A 15,216-nucleotide genomic window follows, 5' to 3' on the forward strand; every position below is an offset into this window, starting at 1 on the left:
CATTATAATATCATCTTTGTATCTCAAAATCATTGTAATGTGGTTAACCTTAAAAATCTAAATGAAAATTATTCAAATCTAAAAGATTCAACCAGAGAGTGCCCTCAGATCATGGGAAAAGGCCCGCACTTGACCGTTGCACTTGAATCATTCCCACGGTGAACGGCTAGGCCTGCTACGCTATGAAACCACACACGACTGCAGAGACCTTGATACTGCCGGCCGCAATTGATATGGTGACAACAATGTGTGGGATTCACATCAATGCCTTTGTCAGATAACACTGTTAAACAAAGAGGAAACTCTGACTGAACGACTCAAAAACTCCCCAGCTTATGCTCTCCAAATGGACGTTAGCTGTGAGGGCCGAGATGCTCAAGCATTGACTTTTGTTCACTATACAGGACATGGTGTTGTGTCTCGCAATTTCCGAGTATGAAACAGCATAGGGGATGTTCAGTGTGCTGCATGGCTATAATTGACAAAAAAAAACATATTCCATATGGGATCGAATTATGGGTTTTTGTACAGATGGGGCTCTATCTGTCCCGGGGCAGAGGGCAAGCCTCTGCACTCTAGTTCTGAATGTGTCTCCCTCTGCCATATGGATGCATTGTATGATACACCGAGAGCAACTGGGGGAAAAGAAGCTGAGCACAGAACTCGGAGATATACTGCAACAGGTAACTTCGATTGGAAACTATATCAAACCACATCCACTGCGTGCACACCTGTTCGCAAAACTATGTGGCGATATGGGATCAGAGCAAGACAATGTTCTATTTCACTCCAAGGCTTGGTGGTTATCGAGGGGGAGTTTTGGAAAGATTTTTCCCATTGAGAGAGGAAATGTTGTCATTCACAATGGACGTAAAAAAATAAAAAAAACAGATTTGGTTGACTTTCTGAGTAATGAAAAGAAAAATAACAGAAACAGCATCAGTAAGGTGTCCCACACGAGCGATGACTGCTCACCTCCCAACGCTTGGAAGAGCACTTTAGGATGGACCGACTTCCCAATCCATTTAACTGTGATCCTGGCTCAGTTGACAGTCCAAAGCTGATCGAGCTGTCATGCTGCAGACAACGCATTCACAGTTCAATACAGAGGAGTTTTGGTTCCTGACTCAAAGGGAATAACCTACCGTCTCCCTCTGAGTATTAGTGCGGCGTTCATAACAACAGGGAACTCGGAAGGAAACAAGCTCCAAGTGAGGGAAAATAATTTTGAACGCTTATCCAACTCGGGAGCTCGGGCTTTATTCTAGAGCTCTGACTTTCCGACCTAAAGATCACTGACATCATGATTTGACCTCTTCTTTTTTCAGAGTTCCCATATGCTTTGAAAGTGCTCTGAAACCCATGGTAGGCTACCCTTCACCAGCTCATGTCTGTGTGAAGCTGGATTCAGTGCGCTCTTCTGCATTCAAACCAAATATCGATCCAGGTTGGATGACAGCAGAGATGAGGTGCGCAGGTCGACCCCGCCCCCTGACTTTAAGAAGCTCCAATGCGACATGCATCAAGCACACCTACCTCATTAGTGGTGGTGAGATAAGAGACATTATGTCAGACTAATTTGCAATTGACTGTCATACAGCCCCACATTAAAAGAATGTGATGGTGAGTTGAGAAGACAATCAGAAATACTGTTTTTAAATTAACTGTCATAGCCCCAAATAAAAAAGTGAACATTGGCTGTTAATTACATACTTTTTTTCACATGGGTGGGGTCGTGAAAATGTTCAGATATCAAAATGGGGTCAGGTCCGAAAAATTTTTGGGAACCCCTGACCTAAGCTAAGAGATTATCAACCTTACGATCATTGACCTCATGTAATAGCTTGCCATTTGAGTCATCAACTGCTGCAGCAGTGAAGCAATCCATGCAGCTCTCATTTGGGATCAGTTGTTTTTGTTGTTGAGCAGTTTATGAGTCCTGGTTGCATTACATATCCATTTAGTAGGAAGAGCTATTTTTGTCTCAGATGACCGAGTGATTAGACCTTGGTTACATAGGGTTTTACAACCCTGTCGATCATAGTCTTCTTCAAGAAGAGAGTTTAGTTGGCTCACTGAATGGCTGCGTGTTTATAGCTGTGGGCAGCAGCAGGCAGTGTTCTCTCTCTGTGACAGGCCTGGATGAGGCAGATGAGGTAGTATTCTTCCTCAGTCGCCGTGCTCAGCGTTTAGCTGTGAAATACCTGCAGTGTCTGTGCATCCATAATTCATCTAGGAGCATCAGACAGCCAGCGAGGAGATGACAGATCACTCCCAGGAGGCCCTGTGTTTCTCACAGCGACACAATGAGGCTGACAGAGTTACTGGCGACAGGAGGAAAGGAGGGGGCGGAGAGCGAGAGAGAGAGAGAGAGACTGGAGAGAGAGAGACTGGAGAGAGAGACACTGGAGAGAGAGACACTGGAGAGAGAGAGACTGGAGAGAGAGAGAGACTGGAGAGAGAGACAGAGAGACAGAGACTGGAGAGAGAGAGAGAGAGAGACTAGAGGGAGAGACTGGAGAGAGAGACAGAGAGACAGAGAGACAGAGATACTGGAGAGAGAGAGAGAGAGAGAGAGAGAGAGAGAGACTGGAGAGAGAGAGACTGGAGAGAGACTGGAGAGAGAGAGAGACTGGAGAGAGAGAGAGACTGGAGAGAGAGAGAGAGACTGGAGAGAGAGAGAGAGAGACTGGAGAGAGAGAGAGAAGGAGACTGGAGAGCAGAGAGACTGGAGAGAGGGGGGACTGGAGAGCAGAGAGACTGGAGAGAGAGGGGGACTGGAGAGAGAGAGGGACTGGAGAGAGAGAGGGACTGGAGAGAGAGAGGGACTGGAGGGAGAGAGGGAGAGAGAGAGAGACTGGAGAGCAGAGACAAGTTTAAGAGGAAACAAAGACAACGGTAGAGAGATTGATAAGAGAAGATGTGGTGTACAGAGAGAGAAAGACAGAGGGTTGAAAGATAGAGAGTGAGAGAAAGAGGTAGGGATGGAGAAGAGATTGAAAGGACTGCAGAAATAGAGAGAGAGACTTGACTTTGTCTTTCATTTAAAACTCACCCGCCCCCTTAAAAATAAAAAAATAAAAATATATATCCTGTACTGTATACATTTACCATACTCACCTTTCTATCTACCACATGATACAAACCAACATCACAATTCCCACTCCTACAACCGTATATCCAAATTATCATCCCCAGCTATACAGACTGCTCCCCCCAACACACCATATCTCCTCAAACATCTCTACACATTTTATAGACCATCCCATTAAACAATAGTAAAGTGTTTGTTGTCTCCCCACCTTTGACCCTGTTCCTCCTTGTTAGCCAAATAGCTAACTTTGCCTGAGCAAACAGAAAATTCAACAAAACACATTTGGCTTTCTCCTTACTCGAATACCTGTATCCCATTATGAACATCCCAACAGTAAAAACCACCCCCAACCTCTCACACAGACATCCCAACAGTAAAAACCACCCCCAACCTCTCACACAGACATTCCAACAGAGACATTAAAATGCATTAGCCTGGTGCACACAGAAAACACAGTTACTTTAATTTTACAGAAAAGACACCCCTGCCCGATTCCCGGTTCAACCCGTACCAACCAGCTGTTTGTGGCCAGGGCTCCATGAAGTACCCTCCACTGGAGGTCCCCTGACCTCTTTGGTACTGGGGGTTTGTAGAGCCCCCTCCACCTAAAACCCACCATACTCTCGGCCCCACATACCCCCTGTCACTGATGTGCCTTCTCTCCTGTTAGGCTTCTAATGTTCCTAAACTTAACACAGAGGTTGTAGAGGGCTTTACCTCCCACATCCTCAAACTCCCCCAGGCTCGGAGTGTTAAAATCTAACAAGTCCTCCAGACCCCCTTGCCAGTCTCTAGCGTCACCTGCAGTGGCGGAAACATTGGTGGCCCCTCTCCCTTTGGCCGCTCAAATATCCCCCTTACCGGCTCAGACAGTGCCTCCTGGACCTCCTCCAGGAATCTCTCCAGCAGCCTAAGAGACGTTATTCCTGTTTGTTGTGCCAAGACTTCCGGGGTTTTCCACCCCTCCTCTCCCAGCAGTCTCAGATCACCCAGCCTTTGTAAACCCCCTGCCATCAGTTGCCTCTGCAGGGTGGCCGACTGAACCAATCTCAAAGGGATGGCTGGGTTGTGGAAGATAGGCTCCTCCCACACCCATAGCCCAGGCTCCACACCCCCTTCTCGTATGGGCCTTAGCAGCTGCCAGGCCCTCAGCATTGCAGAGAAAAATCTGAGAGACCTGCTGTACTCAGCCTCTCCAGCTTCATGAGGAACAGCTGCCGGTCCAACCCTAATCCACCAGCTCTCCTCAGCAGCGCGCATGCTGGCTCCCTCCAGCCAACATCAGCATGGTACAGCAGTCTCTGCACCGCCTTTAGCCTGAAAGCAGTCATCCTGCTCTCCAGTTCCACCAGGCCCTGTCCTCCTTCGTGAGCGGTCATGTACAACACTGCTGCCTTCACTGATGGCCCGACCAGAAGAAGTCCACCAGCTTGCGTTGCAGGTCTGCGAGCAGACCAACAGGGGGATTGAGGACAGCCAGTTTATGCCACAGGGTAGATGCCACCAGGTTGTTAATTATCAGCATCCTCCCTCTATATGACACTTGGGACAGGAGCCACCTCCACCTGGCCAGTCTTGACACCACTGCCTGTGACAGCCCCTCTCAGTTCTTCCTTACCCACTTCTCCGAGCCCAGGTCCACCCCCAACACTTTAAGCCCTTCACAACCCCACTTCAAACCCCCCGGAAGCAGAGGAGGAGCCCTATCCCCCCATGCCCCACATAACAGAGCTTTGCTCTTGCCCCAGTTTACCTTAGCTGATGAAGCTCCCTCGTACACCTTCAGACTGGTCTCTAGTGCCTGCATATCCTGATCATCCCTCACCATCACAGAAACATCATCTGCATATGCTGACACTGCTATGCCTGTCACCACATCCATTCCTGTCCAGCACACTCCCTGCGGTCTCCTGCGTAGCAGTCCTTAAAAAGGCTCAATGGCTAGTGTGTATAACTGCCCAGATAGAGGGCATCCTTGTCTAATGCCCTGCCTCACCCAGACTGGCCTACTGAGCCCCCCTCCCACCTTGACCATACATGACGCCCCAGCATACAACATCTTCACACAGGTCAAAAAACTCTTCCCAAACCCAAACACAGACATCACATTAAACAGATCCTCATGGTCCACTCTATCAAAAGCCTTCTCTTGATCGAAAGAGTTCACATTAGAACCTCTCGACAAGTCTGACATATCCCTAATTAAGAACAAGTTGGCCGTGATTGAGCGTCCCGGTGCACAATATGTTTGGTCCTTATGTACCATCGAGTCCAAATGGGACTTCAGTCTGTTAGAGAGGACTTTGGCAAATAGCTTGTAGTCCGCACAGAGTAATGCCCCTTTTTTGGGCAGAAGTCCCCTTTTTTGGGCAGAAGAGTCAGAGCCGCCCGACGGCAGCTCATCGGCAACTCTCCTACCCCGACGCATTCACGCAACACGCAAAATAAGTCCTGTCCAATTTTTCCCCAGAATTTTTTTGAAAACTCCACTGGGAGTCCATCGACCCCCGGTGCACGACCGGCGGACATCTGGGTTACGGCCTCTGCCGGTTCATGAGACAACAGAGGAATGTCCCTTTCATCCCTCTGTGCCAGAGAGAACTTAGGGAGTCATGCGAACAAGACTTGAGCACACATAGGATTACACACTTCTGCCCTATACAATTCAGTATGAAACTCCACAGTCCGCTCCCGCATCTCACCCACCGCCCATCTGACAGCCGTAGACAATGCATACCCTTGGCTTCACCACTCTGTCAATCCAAACCAAAGAAGAAGGAGCTGGGAGCATCCATCTCCTTGACCATGGAGAACCTAGCTCTTACAAGTGCTCCCTTTGCTTTAACCTGGAAAAAACTGCCCAGGTCGCTACATAATTCAGATAAATTAGCCTGGAGGCCTACATTGCCTTGCCCCACCATCTCTACCTCCCCCAATACTCTCCTAGCCTCTGAGATTGAGAGAGCTGTGTACTGTTGACAGAAAAGCCGAATTTGGACTTTCCCCTCATCCCACCATTGACTCAGAGACTCATACTCCTCTCTTCGCTGACCCCACCTTTCCCAAAAGGTCTGGAAACCTGAGCAAAAAGTGGCATCTTGTAAGAGCTTTACAGCTTTACATTGAACTTCCAATAAGATGCCTGCCGGGGCCCTGGTGAGTTAGACAGCCGAGCCATGGTTATGTGATGATCCGAAAACCCCACCAGGAGAATGGTAGCGCCCAGCAGCCTATTGCTCCGATTCCTAGACATGTAAAACCGATCAAGTCGGGCTGCACTCACCCTAGCCCCAAAAACCTTCACCCATGTATACTGTCTTGTGTTTGGATGTTTAGTTCTCCAAACATCCACTAGGTCGAACTGATTAACGATGTCCCTTAACACTCCCACTGACACTGAATGAGGCTCTTCCCCATTTCTGTCTTTCCTAAAAATCCATTGTATATTTCCAGTCCCCTCCCCTTACCTGTGAGAGTTCCTGTCTAAGGCTCCCAAATAGAACCCCTCTTTCTCTCCCTGTGTTAGGCGCATACACTTTTATAAAGACAAAACCCATGTTGTTAATTTCTGCTTTAACAACAAGCAGCCTACAGAGGAGCAAATTTCCAGCCCCGGTGCAAAAAGGACTGCCACCCCTGCACTTTTGTCCCATGGCTCAACACACTTGCCCCTTTCCACCAGAGCCCCCAATCGACTTCATTCAACACATCACTATGCATCTCCTGCAGAAACAACACCTGTACTTTTTTTTGTTTTACATATTCCCCCAACACACTCCTCTTTCCCATCTCTGGCGCCATTTATATTGAGCGAGCCTACCTCTCCATCCAGCAGAGAAAGAGACCAATAGAATAAAAGAAAATATGCCTAAACAGTGTCTAGGTAAACCTTTACACACTGTTGTGACCCACAACCTAAAACGTTTCATGAGAGGACACCATGCCCCCCTCATTTTTCATAGCATGTTGTACTGATCTTACAAACTTTCTAGGGTCAGAAAAAAAGCCAGATTAACTAATCTCATTCAGCACCTGCCTCTCAGCGTGTACTAGACCCCTCTGCTTGAGGCTGTCAGCTCCGGGCCCATTGAAGAGGAGTCTGAAAAAATAACACCTCATCCTCTTCCTCAGACTCACTTTCCTCCTCATCTCATCTCCCACCCTGAGCCTGGTCACATCACCCACAGAACAGGCCAAATTTCCAGGTGCCTTTGTCCACACCCTTTTTCCTTTTCCGCTTTATACCCTCCTCCTCCTCCCTTATCTCATCCCCACTCTCTCCTCATCCACTAGAATAACCTGACTAGACCCAGCATCATCTACACCACCCTCCATAGCATGACTAGGCCCAGAATAATCCATCCCTAGCATAACTAGGACCAGCTTCAGCTACCCCACCATCTCCAGCCTGACTAGACCCAGCCTCCGCTTCCCCACCATCTCTAGCCTGACTAGACCCAGCCTCAGCTACCCCACCATCTCTAGCCTGACTAGACCCAGCCTCTGCTTCCCCACCATCTCTAGCCTGACTAGACCCAGCCTCCGCTTCACCACCATCTCTAGCCTGACTAGACCCAGCCTCAGCTTCCCCACCATCTCTAGCCTGACTAGACCCAGCCTCAGCTTCCCCACCATCTCTAGCCTGACTAGACCCAGCCTCAGCTTCCCCACCATCTCTAGCCTGACTAGACCCAGCCTCAGCGTCCCCACCATCTCTAGCCTGACTAGACCCAGCCTCTGCTTCCCCACCATCTCTAGCCTGACTAGACCCAGCCTCCGCTTCCCCACCATCTCTAGCCTGACTAGACCCAGCCTTTTAAAAAAATATATATATTTCACCTTTATTTAACCAGGTAGGCTAGTTGAGAACAAGTTCTCATTTGCAACTGCGACCTGGCCAAGACAAATACAGCCTCCGCTACACCACCTTATCTAGCCTGACTAAACCCAGCCTCCGCTACACTACCATTCATAGCCTGACTATACCCAGCCTCCGCTTCCCCACCATCTCTAGCCTGACTAGACCCAGCCTTTTAAAAAAAAAATTATTTCACCTTTATTTAACCAGGTAGGCTAGTTGAGAACAAGTTCTAATTTGCAACTGCGACCTGGCCAAGACAAATACAGCCTCCGCTACACCACCATATCTAGCCTGACTAAACCCAGCCTCATCTACACCACCATCTCTAGCCTGACTAGGCCCAGCCTCATCTACACCACCTTCCCTGGCATGACTAGGCCCAGCTTCTGCTGTCTGCATCTCCTTACCCCCTGCACTTTGACCCCGATTTCACCCACTGGCGCTTGTACCCTCACCTTGTCTACAGGCTTTATGTGGGCACGCAAAGCTCTTATGCCCCAAATCCCCACACTCAAAACACCGTAGACTATCTGTGCTGGCAAACCCTGCATAGAGCCCCTCCCCGTGCCTCACTTTAAAATGCACATTTAGTTGTTGCTCATTATTGTTCAGAAACATAACCACTTGCCTCCGGAACGAAACAACGTGCTTAACGGTATCTGCCTGAAAGCCTGCTGACAGTACACGAAAACCGCCAGCAAACTTACCAAAACGACTCAGTGTTACGGTTTTCTTCGGGTGAAAGAGAGTCGGACCAAAATGCAGCGTGGTTAATACGATACATCTTTAATGAAGATGACACGATAATACAAAACAACAAACGGAACGTGAAAACCTATACAGCCTATCTGGTGAAATACAAAACACTGAGACAGGAACAATCACCCACGAAACACTCAAAGAATATGGCTGCCTAAATATGGTTCCCAATCAGAGACAACGAGAATCACCTGCATCTGATTGAGAACCGCCTCAGGCAACCATAGACTTTGCTAGAACACCCCACTAAGCCACAATCCCAAAACCTACGAAAACCCCAATACACAAACACACCACAAAATAAACCCATGCACACCCTGGCCTGACCAAATAAATAAAGAAAACACAAAATACTAAGACCAGGGCGTGACAGAACCCCCCAAGGTGCGGACTCCCGGCCGCACACTTAAACCCATAGGGGAGGGTCCGGGTGGGCGTCTGTCCACGGTGGCGGCTCCGGCTCGGGACGTGGACCCCACTCCAACCAAGTCTTAGTCCCCCTGTAACGCGTCCTTTGATTGGCGACCCTCGCCGCCGACCTTGGCCTAATAACCCTCACCAAGGACCCCACTGGACTGAGGGGAAGCTCGGGACTGAGGGGAAGCTCGGGACTGAGGGGTAGCTCGGGACTGAGGGGTAGCTCGGCACTGAGGGGTAGCTCGGCACTGAGGGGAAGCTCGGCACTGAGGGGAAGCTCGGCACTGAGGGGAAGCTCAGCACTGAGGGGAAGCTCAGCACTGAGAGGAAGCCCAGTACTGAGAGGAAGCCCAGTACTGAGAGGAAGCTCAGGCAGGTAGTTGGCTCTCCTGGCTAGCTGGAGGTTCTGGCAGATCCTGGTTGACTGGCGGATCCTGGCTGAATGGCGGATCCTGGCTGAATGGCGGATCTGGAAGATCCTGGCTGACTGGCGGATCCTGGCTGACTGGCGGATCTGGAAGATCCTGGCTGACTGGCGGCTCTAGCTGCTCTGGCTGCTCCATGCAGACTGGCAGCTCTGGCTGCTCCATGCAGACTGGCAGCTCTGGCTGCTCCATGCAGACTGGCAGCTCTGGCTGCTCCATGCAGACTGGCAGCTCTGGCTGCTCCATGCAGACTGGCAGCTCTGGCTGCTCCATGCAGACTGGCAGCTCTGGCTGCTCCATGCAGACTGGCAGCTCTGGCTGCTCCATGCAGATTGGCAGCTCTGGCTGCGCTGAACAGGCAGGCGACTCCGGCAGCGCTGGAGAGAAGGAAGGCTCTGGCAGCGCTAAACAGGCGGGAGACTCCGGCAGCGCTGGAGAGGAGGAAGGCTCTGATAGCGCTAGACAGGCGGGAGACTCCGGCAGCGCTGGAAAGGAGGAAGGCTCTGGCAGCGCTAAACAGGCGGGAGACTCCGACAGCGCTAAACAGGCGGGAGACTCCGACAGCGCTGGAGAGGAGAAATGCTCTGGCAGCGCTGAACAGGCGAGGAGCACTGAAGGCCTGGTGCGTGGTGCTGGCACTGGTGGTACTGGGCCGAGGACACGCACAGGAAGCCTGGTGCGGGGAGCTGCCACCGGAGGACTGGTGTGTGGAGGTGGCACTGGATAGACCGGACCGTGCAGGCGCACTGGAGCTCTTGAGCACCGAGCCTGCCCAACCTTATCTGGCTCGATGCCCACTCTAGCCCGGCCAATACGAAGAGCTGGTATGTACCGCACCGGGCTATGCACCCGCACTGGAGACACCGTGCGCTCCATAGCATAACACGGTGCCTGCCCGGTCTCTTTAGCCCCCCGGTAAGTACAGGAAGTTAGCGCAGGTCTCCTACCTGGCGTAGCCATATTCCCTGTGAGCCCCCCCCAATACATTTTTGGGGCTGACTCTCGGGCTTCCATCCGCGTCGCCGTGCTGCCTCTTCATACCAGCGCCTCTCCGCTTTCGCCGCTTCCAGTTCTTCTTTGGGGCGGCGATATTCTCCAGGCTGTGCCCAGGGTCCTTTTCCGTCCAATATCTCCCCCCAAGTCCAGAAGTCCTGTTATCGCTGCTCCTCACAATAAACAGGGGGAGTTGGCTCAGGTCTGAACCCTGACTCTGCCACACTCTCCCTGAGCCCCCCCCCCCCAATACATTTTTGGGGCTGACTCTCGGGCTTCCTTCTGCGCCGCCGTGCTTGTCTCTTCGACTCCATTCTCCTATTGCCCTCTTCGCACTGCTCCAGCGAATCCCAGGCGGGCTCCGGCACTTTCTCTGGGTCGACCGCCCACCTGTCTATTTCCTCCCAAGTCGTATACTCTAAACTTCGTAGCTCCTGCTGCCGCTGCCTGTCACCACGCTGCTTGGTCCTGTTGTGGTGGGTGATTCTGTTACGGTTTTCTTCGGGTGAAAGAGAGTCGGACCAAAATGCAGCGTGGTTAATACGATACATCTTTAATGAAGATGACACACGATAATACAAAACAACAAACGGAACGTGAAAACCTATACAGCCTATCTGGTGAAATACAAAACACTGAGACAGGAACAATCACCCACGAAACACTCAAAGAATATGGCTGCCTAAATATGGTTCCCAATCAGAGACAACGAGAATCACCTGCCTCTGATTGAGAACCGCCTCAGGCAACCATAGACTTTGCTAGAACACCCCACTAAGCCACAATCCCAAAACTACGAAAAACCCCAATACACAAACACACCACAAAATAAACCCATGTCACACCCTGGCCTGACCAAATAAAGAAAGAAAACACAAAATACTAAGACCAGGGCGTGACACTCAGCTCTTTCCTGATTTGGTCATCCGTAAGAAACGGAGGCAAATTTGCAACTACCACTCTTGTCGAAGGGGTAGAGAGAGGTGAAATTGACACCAACACATCCCTTACAAATATTCCGCTAGCAATTAGCCTACCAACCAAATTAGCCCTTTTCATGAACACAACCACAGCTTTGTTCATTCTAGAAGCAGAGTGTATAACTCCTACCTGTTCACAGACCGCGAGCAGAACCTCCTCCACCTTAACTCCATTCTCAGGAACACACCTGAATCCATGCCGTATCGATAGCGTCTCCTCCACGCTAGGCTGAGAAGCCATCGCGCACACCACACCTTCCAAACCCCAGGAAAGTTACTCTGTCCTCTTCCACCCTAACTTTGAAAAAACTGTGGATACCGCTAAAACAAATTTTGCATTAACCCTCCACCATAGAAAATAGCATGTAAAGAAAATAATCAAGAAAGTTAGTGAGGATAGAGCCCTCCACACCAAACATTCAAACTCCAAAAAACTCCCAGCATGCACTGCAAGAGAGAGAGAGAGAGAGAGACAGTAAATCTGACAGTAAATCTCAGTAAGACAAAAATAATATTCCAAAAAATGTTCCAAAAAAGGTCCACAAATACAAATTGCATCTAGACACCGTTGCCCAAGAGCACACAAAACACTATACATACCTTGGCCTAAACATCAGCGCCACAGGTAACTTCCACAAAGCTGTGAATGATCTGAGAGACAAGGCAAGAAGGGCCTTCTATGCCGTCAAAAGGAACATCAAATTTGAAATACCAGTTAGGATCTGGCTACAAATACTTGAATCAGTTATAGAACCCTTTGCCCTTTATGGTTGTGAGATCTGGGGTCCGCTCACCAACCAGAATTATACAAAATGATCCTCTGTGTACAACGTAAAACACCAAATAATGCATGCAGTGGAGAATTAGGCCGATACCCGCTAATTATCAGAATCCAGAAAAGAGCCATTCAATTACACAACCACCTAAAATGAAGTGATTCCCAAACCTTCCATAACAAAGCCATCACCTACAGAGAGATTAACCTGCAGAGGATTCCCATAAGATAAGCAAGCTGGTCCTGGGGCTCTGTTCACAAACACTAACAGACCCCATACTGGAAAGAATTAACCAAAAAACTGTGCAAACTAGAATGAGTACAGTGGCAGAATACCTGACCACTGTGACTGACCCAAAATTAAGGAAAGCTTTGACTATGCAGAGACTCAGTGAGCATTGCTATTGAGAAAGGTCGACCTTATCCAAATCAGTCAGTGAACCAGCTTCTTAGATATGCTTCTTCATGGTCTTGGTCCGCTTTCATCACCTCATTTTCAACAAGACCTATGTGTAAGACACTGTCAAATACTTGTAGGTGTGTGTGGCCTGGGGTGGTCTAGTGGTTACTGCTGTTGTCTTCTGATCACACAGATATGCCAGGTCTGGCGTGGGTTTGAATCTGGCCTATGCCCTTCTAGAGCACCATCTTATTATCCTGTGTCTCTGACTAAAAAAAAATGAACTAGTAGGCGCAATCACGTAGCCAGATGTGATATTCATATCTACAGAATTGAACCCCCCCGGGGTCAGGTAAGACATACGGGAACTTTCCAGGAATTCTTAGCTCAGGTGATGAGGTTCGTGCACTGATTCCTGTGTCCTGTCTCTTCCAGATTCGCACATCACCCATGCTCGTCTTCTGAGGTGGAGGGAGGGAGAATGGAAAGGTGAGTTTAGGGGCAGAGAGCTATACATTTCAATTCTATATGCAAGTTCTACATAGAGATGGTGAAGTTATGACGTTACGGATGTCTGATTTAAAGGGCAAATGAGAAGGGAAGAAGGGACACGTACAACACAAATAGTGTTTTCTTTCTATTGCATTAGATTGTCTAGTAGACGGCGGGTTTAGGCAATTCCTTGGTGATGTTTACTTTAATTCTCTCCTCCAGGTAAAGTCCCCCTGGTTCAAGGAAGTTGGAAAAACAAACTCACAAAAGAATACATATGAAGCCAAGAACAGCATTAGGAGTAGAGATGGGTGGATGCCATGGAATCGCTGTGTTCTGTCACTTATGCAATTCTACCTGGAACTGGGATGTAATCCAGCCCTGTGGAGTGGAGGGAAATGTATTCCAAAACCTGGGGCTTCATTCACTGTGTGAGGAATGAGTTGACAACCCAGACGCCTCAAATTCCTTTCGGAATACTTTTTTGGGATTCTCATTGGAATTGCCTATTACAGAGGAACACCCTTGGATGGTTTTGATGAAATGTTGTGGGTTTCGTAATAAAGCTCCACTCTCCCTTAACGATCGGTCACATGCCAAAGGAATACAATAAGAGATGGCGATACAGTGTTTGTTTTCACCCCCCCCCCCCGAAGGGCCTTGGAAGTGTTAGCACACATCAATGTCACGTCGATGCACCAATATCAAACGGTTGTTCGGTGATCTCTAGGGCACTTTATAATCTTTATAGTCCTCTCTCTCTCTCTCTCCCACTCTCTCTCCCTCCGTCTATATAGACAACTGAATAGTATACTCAACAATTATGAGATCAAATGCATCCATTTTGGATGACGGTGGAAAAAATATAATTATTTGGCCAAAAACATGGGCTCTCAAGATGAGGACAAAAGAAAAACCTGGTTTGGTTTGATTACATGAACCTTCAGCACAAGCAATGCCTTGTGGTTTGATGGTGAAATGGTGAGTTAAGTTTCATTCTGACACAAACTTTACAGAGAAGAAACTGACCCTATTGTGTACCACTTGCCAATTGAAAAGATGGAACACAGATCACATACTCTTTTTTCCCCTTACTGTTGACTGTGTATGTATTTGTATGTGAGATACACCTTCAATCTTCTCTGATTTGATACCCATATTTCCTTTGAATTATGAAGCAACAATAAGAAAAAAACGTGAGATGGAATTTTATGCTTTCATAGGTAAAATATGTGGATTTATAAAGAAATAAAATTATTTTTCTTGAAGATGTGCAGCAACATTACTCACACAATTTCTGATATGAATCCTATTCATAGATTAATAATTGCATTAAGTGTCAAACTTGTTTTGAAAATGCATTAGAAGCAGTGTTTTCATCAGCTTTGTTGGTCAGTTTTCAACCGAACTGACCTTATGACAATGTAATGACAGTTACAGAAGTATGGTTTTGCCACTAAGGGTCGCCAGAGGCTTTCATGGTGACTTAACCAGTCCACCTCAGCTCAGTTCAACTCCAACATAGATTAGTGTGGGAAAGATATTAGAGAAGCAACTGAGTAAGTAACAGGTCTATAGATGCTAGTGGTTATGTTATAGCCAGACACCCCTAATCTCAGAGGCCCTTCCACAGGCACTGTTGACGTGAATTTTTTTATTTAAATTTGATTAACTCTAGTTCGTACTTCTGCTTTCCAGTCTGTGGTCAGATGGCCCAACCATGTCATTGTTTAAAACTGCATTGCCATTGTGCAAGGCAAACGTCCATGGACAAACCATATACATAAAATATGTATTTTAGGGAAGCAAAAAGCATTAACAGGATTGACAACATTCATTGAGATTCATGTGTAATTTCTTATTAGCATATGTTTTACATAAGGGAGCCCAAAAGCAGCTTTGCAAGGTAACCAGTGAAGTGGTTCCACTCTCACATGTGGTTGTCAGCTTTGCCTGCATTATGGTAAACCTTCATTATTGATGTGTCAGTTATCGTTTCTGATGCTTTTACAGCAGATTC

The 15,216-nt window shown here is 48.3% G+C and overlaps 1 protein-coding gene across 1 annotated transcript in view; it reads left to right on the forward strand.

The window, feature by feature from the left end:
- Nucleotides 1–14,783, forward strand: part of LOC112265109 (leucine-rich repeat and fibronectin type III domain-containing protein 1-like protein) — a 141,776-nt gene extending 126,993 nt beyond the window's left edge. Inside the window, exons 5-6 of the mRNA XM_024442155.2 lie at nt 13,140–13,193; nt 13,419–14,783. The gene's annotated coding sequence lies outside the window, so the exon portion shown is untranslated. The remainder of the gene's footprint in view (nt 1–13,139; nt 13,194–13,418) is intronic.
- The last annotated feature ends 433 nt before the right edge of the window (nt 14,784–15,216 follow it).

This window comes from Oncorhynchus tshawytscha, linkage group LG13, assembly GCF_018296145.1.
Source record: "Oncorhynchus tshawytscha isolate Ot180627B linkage group LG13, Otsh_v2.0, whole genome shotgun sequence".
Taxonomy (NCBI): Eukaryota; Metazoa; Chordata; class Actinopteri; order Salmoniformes; family Salmonidae; genus Oncorhynchus; species Oncorhynchus tshawytscha.